At 38.5% G+C, this 9,447-nt stretch overlaps 1 pseudogene; it reads left to right on the forward strand.

The window, feature by feature from the left end:
- The first annotated feature begins 7,450 nt into the window (after nt 1–7,450).
- On the forward strand, nt 7,451–8,940 carry LOC149252876 (purine permease 3 pseudogene; annotated as a pseudogene).
- Nucleotides 8,941–9,447: the final 507 nt, after the last annotated feature.

Below are 9,447 nucleotides of genomic sequence, written 5' to 3' on the forward strand. Positions count from 1 at the left end.
CTTCTCCCACATCCGATGGACATCCTTTTCTCATTTCAAAGGCAGTTAGGATTCCATGGAGTTGAGTCACAGTGATAGTTTGAAGATCCTGTTTCTATTCTATGGCAGACGCTTTTGACTCAAATTTAGAAGACAAAGATCTCAAAATTTTCTCAACTAAAGTAGCTTCTTTTATCTCTTCACCCAAATTTCTCGTATGATTTACAATCCCATCTACTCGCAAGAAATAACTAGAAATGATTTCATCACTACGCATCTTGAGATTCTTATACTAGATTCTAAGAGTTTGTAGTTTAGCACATTTTACCTAGGAGTCAAATTCGTAGCTCTGAACGCTTTTGTCCCATATTTCCTTGCCTGTGTTGAGCTGCATGATTTTGATGAATTTTGATTTTGATAGACTTCCCAATAAGGCATTGACAGCTTTGGCCTTGATTTCATATGTTTTAGCTTTATGCTGGATCCGTGGGGATTACTACTAGATATTGATATCCTTTCTCCACAATTGCCCAAACATTAGCTCCAAGTGACTGAGGATACACTCTAGTTTGTTTTTTCCAATATACCAAGCTTTTCCCATTGAAGATTAGTGGTTTGATAGTTCCCATGCCTTCGTGATTGTTCATTTTCAAATATCTCCCTTCAAGCGACCAAGCTTCTTCTAAAGGACCTGCTCTGATAACAATTGTTGGAAATAATACTGAGAGGGGGGGTGAATTAGTATTATCAAATCAATATCTTTTTCATTTCATACTCAGATTTATATATGCTACTTCAATGAAGGTAACTCGCATGTACACGCAATTGTCTTTAAAGAAACTAGCATATATCTAGCAAACTTATGATTTAGTTAATTCATCATATATTGATCTTTAATTAGTTCATCAGTACTTAATTAACCATATAAACAGTAACCATGTGCATTAATAACAGAATAAACCATCACACATAAGCAACACACATGAACACCAAGATTTAAGGTGGAAACTCAATGCGGCACAAAAACCATCTATTGTTGTCTTCTTTTAATATATGAAAAATCTGTTTACAATCTTGTACTGGTGCATACTCATACTAGTACACAGGCACCCATCTGTAGAAGGATACAACCTTCTCTCATTGTCCAGCTTCTATTGGAAGGGAGCTACAACCCACTAGCTCTTGTACTAGTCGATCCATTTACTAGTACGTAGGCGCCAAACTACAGAAGGCTCCAACCTTCACTCATTTTCCAGCTGCTACTGGAAGAGAGCTCCAACCCCCTAGCTCTTTTACTAGCTGATATGTTTACCAGTACGCAAGCGCCGGCCTATAGAAGGCTACGACCTTCACTCTTCCTCTAGGGACCACGTTTCATAAATTTTCAGACTAGACACTCTTGGAATACAACATCACAATCTAAAACCCACGTTTCATCCAATTTTCATACTGGACCCATCAGCAACATTGAAGCTCATAATCAATCACCACTGCAATACATCCAATCACTGAAAACCCATCAGCACTGAAGCAAATCACAATCAATCAATTTGAACATACAGAACATTGTCACTATAACACAGAGCAGAAGCCAGAACTCTGCGACAAAAACTAGAACCAACTGCAACTTCACACATCATATTTCATAATGTATATGCTACTTTGATGTGTCGAACCAGCGTGTATACATGCTTTTAACAAAGCGAACCAGCGTATAGATCTGCAAATACTAACTTAAAACTTCACAACTATTCTAGACTTCAATCATACCCACATCATAACATTTATAGAATAAAACATGCGTTAGTATTCTGTTCTAACCCAATCAACATCAAATCATGCAATGATAAGTCATTTCAGTTCTTATGATCCTGATCTAACATTGTATCCAAGATGCACAAAATATTTCAGATCGTCTCATAATCATAGCCCCTGCAACATAACATACACTTCAAATAGAAGTATTCCTCAAAAACCCATTCACTTGCACATTGTGGCCTAATGATCTTCTCCTCCTTATATAGTTTTAGGCCTTTCTCAATACCTTGGACCAAAACCACTTAGGACCAATACCTTGGACTAATTTTCTCAAACCAACACCTCAGACCAAATACCTCGGACCAATACCTTGGACCAAATACCTCAAACCAATACCTTGGACCAAAACCTTGATTTTCCATCTCATACGCACTTTTCCTTCTATGAAAGTGTGTGCATATGTATACGCTATTTTTGTTCTGTTAACCCACATGTATACACTACTTGGACAAAATGAACCAACTTATACTTCTTAAACCATTTCTGGAGTCTGATCTGTAATTTTTTGTTGTCAACCTATTGCATTGTGAATTGTCATCTATGTGAGTTTCCATCAAGGAAAACACCTGTATCATAATGCCAACAACATCCATCTATGAGTGTAAAGTTACCAGACAAGGAGGTTGGGGTACCAAAGGTGGTGGAGGGTGAGGCAATTTAGTATCACATAATCACGTAATGCACCCTTACAATCACATAACCGACCACTCCCAGTACCATAATATTCAGATGGAAGGTCATTATAATCGAGTTTCATACCCAAAATGAATTTTGCATAAAACAATTTTACAAAATAAATTGGAACCTTGTCATTCCATGGAAGCTTTCCATACACTACAAGAAACCTATCATAAAAATGGTTTGTTATATTAGGGTGCTTGAAACATTGCACCTTAAGCGTCTTTCTTTCCAGCCCATCTTTCAAATTAAACACATATATTTCATTTTCTTTTTTAACCCTTTTATTAACCTTGTCCCATTTATCGAGACCCATTACTGCTTCCTTTATATGCCTCTGTTGGAGAGTTCGCATTGTCTGGATGGCCAGTGTCCTTGTGAAGGCATCTACAAGTGTGTTGGCATTGATATCAATAGTCAGGCTGGGGAGATGTGTCGGGCAGTTGGAGTTTTCTAAATGTTAGTAGGAGTGTTGGTGTTGATGTCAACCAAACTAAATTGGATGCTTGTTGCAGCGTATGTTGGAAGTGATGGCCGAGGAGGAATCCCATGGTTGTTCATGGCTCAAAAGGACTCCGATGATAGCTGCAAAATTTAAGTAGAGAATCATCATAGTAAAAGGCTTAGTGGAAAAGATATAAAATGATGATTAAATGGATGGACCAGATGGAAGTCCATGGTAGCTGCAGGCATCATGCAAAGAATCACCTTGGTGGGTGTGATTTTAGTTGTCCGTAGAGTCAAAGAGCAGAATAATGTCAGAGAGTTTAGAGTCATGTTAGAGGTAGAAAATGGGATCAAATACTACAACATACCCTCTCCATTGGAAAGTTCTCTATAAGAGATTTCCAACGATATGTGGAAGTCCAAAAATGGATTCTTGGTTCAAACGTTATGGCCTGTTGAAGTTCAGGGATTTGAAGCCTTCGACCGGAAGGAATATCGTATATTGCACATCAGAGGTCCAAGCATATCGGAAATCATAGATTGGAGGTCCAGTGATATCATTGATCGCACATCAGATACAACAGACCTATCGGTGATCGCAATCGGAGTTCGAAAAATTGGTGTATTGGCGCATTAGTGATCGGAGGTCAGCACTCCATAATATCAAAGATTGGGGCATCGACACATTGGCTTGTTCGCGATTGGAGGATTCAGGTTGTCAGCACTTCAAAACTATTGAAAAAGGCCAATGAGAGGGGCTCCGATATGTGTTAGTGCACCGTTAAGAGGAAACCAAAAGAAAGAAGCGTGCAACACTTAACAAAGGAAAGAGGGCCCTGGAAAAGTGCTAAAGGACTTAGCACCTTAAGGCTAAGGCCTCGGTCACCGCACCCGACCCTATGATGAATGATATGATAAGGAGATAAACAAAAAAGCGCTAAAATCCAATCGAAAGTCGTTGTTTTTGTATGTCTTTTAAGTATAAAGTTTCGACAAGGAAAAGACTTTGATATTACACTGTGGTGTAAAAAGCTCTGATATAGCAGCACAAAGGCTTTAAAGTTGTATGGGTTGACAGTTGAAGAGTAAATGATGTAGAGGAGTTAGTCATTGGAATGAATGCCAACTGTCAAAGATCTCTGAGAGAAGGCAACGAGGAAAATGGTCCACAGAAAAACCATGCCTGAGTATAGAGAAGCCATGTTGAAGTACTATCAAGCTCTATGAGCCATGAATAGGCATGGAGAGACTTAGTGATGGGAGATTTGTAGACAGAGAGTACTATGCCTAGTTTAAATATGCAGGTGGATGAAAAATTAATTCTCAGTATGGAGAAAAAAGTTAGGTGCCCATTCTCATAGTTAATGCAGCAGTAGAGACTAATACCAATGCAACAACAACATAGAGAGGTCCTGCCAAGGTACACTTGCATAGTGTTAAATGCATGACAAAGGTGTAGCATCTATCGGGGAGGTAGCAGAGGAACAAAAACCAAGAGTTTGAATGAGAAATCGGGGGAAGTAGCATTGTTGCTAGTTAGCTAAGGAAAAATCTCTGAGTGTTTGCACTATTGTGTTAGGCTTAGTAAGAGCATGTTCACCACCTCTGTACTTTCCACTACATATTTCTTTATGTTTTGCACATCCACATTCATGCGTTGCCAATCTGTCTTCCCTATTAGGAGAGCTTCCTGTAGCAATGTCGCTTGTTCTTTCAAAACTTTATTACTTTCTACTAAAGCCTTGTTGTCAACTATTATTATATGAATTTTATGATCTCTTTCCCCCTCTTTAGCTTCTAAAACTTCCAACCTCATGCCAAGGTACAATTGCATAGTGTTGAATGTAGGACAAAGGTGTAGCATCTATCGAGGAGGTAGCAAAGGAACAAAAAAAAAGAGTTTGAATGAGCAATCGGGGAAAGTAGCATTGCTGCTAGTTATCTAAGGAAAAAGCTTTTAGTGTGTGCACTATTGTATTAGGCTAAGTAAGAGCATGTTCTACATAGAGAGCTTGAGAATGCCTACGCAAAGGTAAGAGACCCCAAGAGAAACATTTTTGTGTAAAAGGTGAAAGTGCATGTGCACTCTGTGTGTAAGGCTGAAGTGCCTATGTGTTGTGTAAGAAAGGTTGAAGTGCCCGTGTGTTGTTGGTAAAGCTGAAGGTGTTTGCTTGGAATATTTGTCCTAGCCATAACAACTTGTCTTTCAAGAAGTCCCTTGCAAGGTCAAGAGTACATTCATTTTTCCCATGATCTTTCTCTCCTTTAATAGTTATGTTTGTTGCTCTATTTTTTCTTTCCTTGGTTTCTCTATCTTGCATGTTGTCAACCTGAATGTTTGTTTCTCTTTTCTTATTAGTAGAATTGTTAATAAGTTGAGCCCAAGTTTTGGAAACTTTTGTGGAATCTCCTTTCCTTTCTTCTCTTGCTTTCTCTTCATGGTTGTTTATTTGGACAACCAATTTGTATTTAGCCTAGGATGGTTTCACATTCACCACCTCTGTACTTTCCACTACAGATTTCTTTATGTTTTGCACATCCACATTCATGCGTTGTCATTTCTTCATGCATTGCCATTCTGTCTTCCCTATTAGGAGAGCTTCCTGTAGCAATGTCGCTTGTTCTTTGAAAACTTTATTGCTTTCTGCTAAAGCCTTCTTGTCAGCTATTATTATATGAATTTTATGATCTCTTTCCCCTTCTTTAGCTTCTAAAACTTCCAACCTCATGCCAAGGTACACTTGCATAGTGTTGAATGTAGGACAAAGGTGTAGCATCTATCGGGGAGGCAGCAGAGGAACAAAAACCAAGAGATTGAATGAGCAATCGGGGGAAGTAGCATTGCTGCTAGTTATCTAAGGAAAAAGCTCTGAGTGTGTGCACTATTGTGTTAGGCTGAGTAAGAGCATGTTCTACATAGAGAGGTTGAGAATGCCTACGCAAAGGTAAGAGACCCCGAGAGCAACGTTCCTATGTAAAAGGTGAAAGTGCATGTGCACTCTGTGTGTAAGGCTGAAGCGCCTATGCGTTGTGTAAGAAAGGCTGAAGTGCCTATGTGTTATTGGTAAAGCTAAAGGTGTCTGTTTGGAATATTTGTCCTAGCTAGAACAACTTGTCTTTCAAGAAGTCCCTTGCAAGGTCAAGAGTACATTCATTTTCCCGTGGTCTTTCGCTCCTTTAATAGTTATGTTTGTTGCTCTATTTTGTCTTTCCTTGGTTTCTCTATTTTGCATGTTGTCAACCCGAATGTTTGTTTCTCTTTTCTTATTATTAGAATTGTTAATAAGTTGAGCTTAAGTTTTGGAAACTTTTGTGGAATCTCCTTTCCTTTCTTCTCTTACTTTCCCTTCATGGTTGTCTATTTAGGAAACCAATGGTTTCACATTCACCACCTCTGTACTTTCCACTACAGATTTCTTTATGTTTTGCACATCCAAATTCATGCATTGTCATTCCTTCATGTGTTTCCATTCTGTCTTCCCTATTAGGAGAGCTTCTTGTAGCAATGTCACTTGTTCTTTCCTTCATGTGTTTTCATTCTGTCTTCCCTATTAGGAGAGCTTCTTGTAGCAATGTCACTTGTTCTTTTAAAACTTTATTTCTTTCTGCTGAAGCCTTGTTGTCAGTTGTTATTATATGAATTTTATGATCTCTTTCCCCTTATTTGACTTCTAAAACCTCCAACCTTTGTTTTGTATTTAACAATTCTTTCACATAAAGATCAAATGACGAAATAAGAGGTGTGGATGTGGGACTATATAAGGTAGAATCATCAACGATATATATATATATATATATATATATATATATATATATATATATAAAATCATAATCTTAAGTTCTAGTTTATAAAACTTGAAAAATATATATATATATATATATATATAAAATCATAATCTTAAGTTCCAGTTTATAAAACTTGAAAAAGAATCAAATCTCTTACATTACAAACATTTCTTCAAATTTTACAATCTAAAATATATTTATACCTCTAAATCTTTAATCCTATCAATACTTAATCTTGAATTAATATGAATCTATGTCCATAAATACTCCTATTTATCCTTATTTAATTTTTACTTTATTAATTTTTGTAATTTTCGTTCCTTGCATTTTCCTCCTCCATTAAGGTAAGGTGCTTTCAAACCTACTTTATAAAAATTTCATATCACATTTTAGGGTTCTTGATTTTGACATAAACTTTTTCAAATCCAAATAAATATTTTGGAGTTATGTATAACTCCAAGGCTAGATTTTTTAGGAATACAACCTATATATATAACCAACCTCTATCTAGATAAGAGTGACACTTTAAATGTCTTTTAGACTGACTTGGTTAAAACTTAATCTTAAAATCACGATAAAGCTTAGGACGCACTTTGCCATTTCAGACTTCGGAAGAGTGAAAGGTAACCAAAACTTACCCGCCAGGGAAGCCGGTGGGACACCGAAACCAGATTCCTGATAAGAATAGAACATTTTTGGCATTACATTTCGTTGGGAAGGATGTATACTCTCCGAATAGACTGCTCCCCTACCGGTTAGCGAGCGAATGAAAGGTTACAAATACAGAGTCACCCGATAGGGTTTCTTTCAGGTTTACCTATCGGCCATTCAATATGTCTGGGTATGGTGTGTCTGAAACCGAGAACATGGAAGCACCAGCTGACACAGGCGTCGAAGGAATGCAATCTCCGGTGACCAACAGAAAGAAAGGGTTAAGGTATCGAATCCTCCTGTTCCTCAACATCTTGATCTTGGCCATGGGTTCAACTCCGGGGCCTTTGTTGACAAGAATTTATTTCCTACACGGTGGATCGAAACGGTGGTTCTCTTCTTGGCTAGGGACTGTGGCATGGCCTCTTCTCCTCCCGCCTCTCTACTTTTCGTATAGAAGGCACCCGAACAGAGAGAATGGCATCACCCCGAAGCTCTTCCTGGCTTCCTGTGGAATCGGGATTCTCACGGGCGCCGACAATTATCTATACGTATATGGCCTCTCATTTCTGCCCGCTTCGACTGCCACTGTCTTGCTCGCCACCCAGCTCGGCTTCAACGCTATTTTCGCGTTGCTGTTAGTTCGGCAAAAGTTCAGCCCATTTTCTGTAAATTCCGTGGTTTTGCTTACCGCGGGTTCTGTTTTGCTTGCCTTCCATACAAGCAGCGACATGCCTGAAGGAGTAACGCGTCGGCAGTACGTGCTCGGGTTTATCTTCACGCTGGGTGCAGCTGCCCTCTATGGTCTGATTATTCCCTTGATTGAGCTCACCTACAAGACAACAAAGAGCCCAATGACGTATACCCTTGTTATGGAGATGCAAGTCATCATGTCTATTTCGGCCACTGTTTTTCTGTACAGTGGGCATGCTCGTTAATGGAGAATTCCAGGCCCTCCCCAGTGAGGCCGAGCGATTTCGTCTAGGGAAGGTTAATTACTGCATGGATGTTCTATGGGCCGCAGTGATGGGGCAGTTTTATTTCATTGGGGTCTTCGGCGTGACGTTCATGGCGAGTTCTCTGTTGAGTGGGGTCATCATTGCCGTTACAATTCCGGGGACTGAGGTCCTCGCTGTGTTGTTGTTCAATGAGAAATTCAGTGCGGAGAAGGGCATGTCGCTGGTGCTGGCCTTGTGGGGACTCGCATCGTATCTCTATGGGGAATACCTTTGCTACTTGAAACTGGGGTCTCCTAAGTTGCCTGAGCAACAGAATAAGCTAGAATGCGCACACGGAGCTGTACATGTACATGCACATCAGTCCATTACTGATCTGTGAGAAGCCCAATCTATTAATGATGTTGAAGAATTAGCCACCGCCGACTCTGGTAAGCTCCATAATATCCATGGTTGTAGGAATCTCCCTGCATCGAATTGCAATAATATTTCAGCTTTTTTTAATCTCTCGTTTTAATTAAAGTCTTTGTTTGAAAGCATCCATAGATGGGAGAGGGTTATTTTGTGGAGCTATGATCTCTCATCTCTGAGAATCAGCGTAATGAAAGTTTGCTATTTTTAGTTACCCATTTTTGCATGAATGATATGTGATTATAGGGTTATTTTGTGGAGCTGTGATCTCTCATCTCTTAGAATCAGCGAAATGAAAGTTTACATAACGTTAAATTTTATTTTTAGTTACCCATTTTTACATGAATGCTATGTGATTATAACTGCAATTAATTATTTTGATTTCGTATTGCAATTAATTATAATATTTTTTTAATAAAAAGTAAGAGAATCGCTATAAAGGTTCATGATCGGTTATATATATATAGATGTATATATATTAAAAAAAAGATTAAAATGATTTCGAAATATAATCGAAAGGACCACTCAATCAGTTACAATCAATATCATTATATCACTAGTTTTGTATGCAGATAATCATTATTCCACTCATTTTTTTCTGATATTTGATTATTTATTACTAGTATACATTTTTATTTGATTTTAATATTAGTTACGCCGAAGGCGTTATTCAAGGGAAGGCTCTCCATCGACCTTCGTTGTCTGTCGAGAACCTATGGGA

The sequence above is a fragment of the Pinus tabuliformis genome, chromosome 7, assembly GCF_031772625.1.
Source record: "Pinus tabuliformis cultivar Carrire ecotype Pingquan chromosome 7, CPIR1, whole genome shotgun sequence".
Classification (NCBI taxonomy): Eukaryota; Viridiplantae; Streptophyta; class Pinopsida; order Pinales; family Pinaceae; genus Pinus; species Pinus tabuliformis.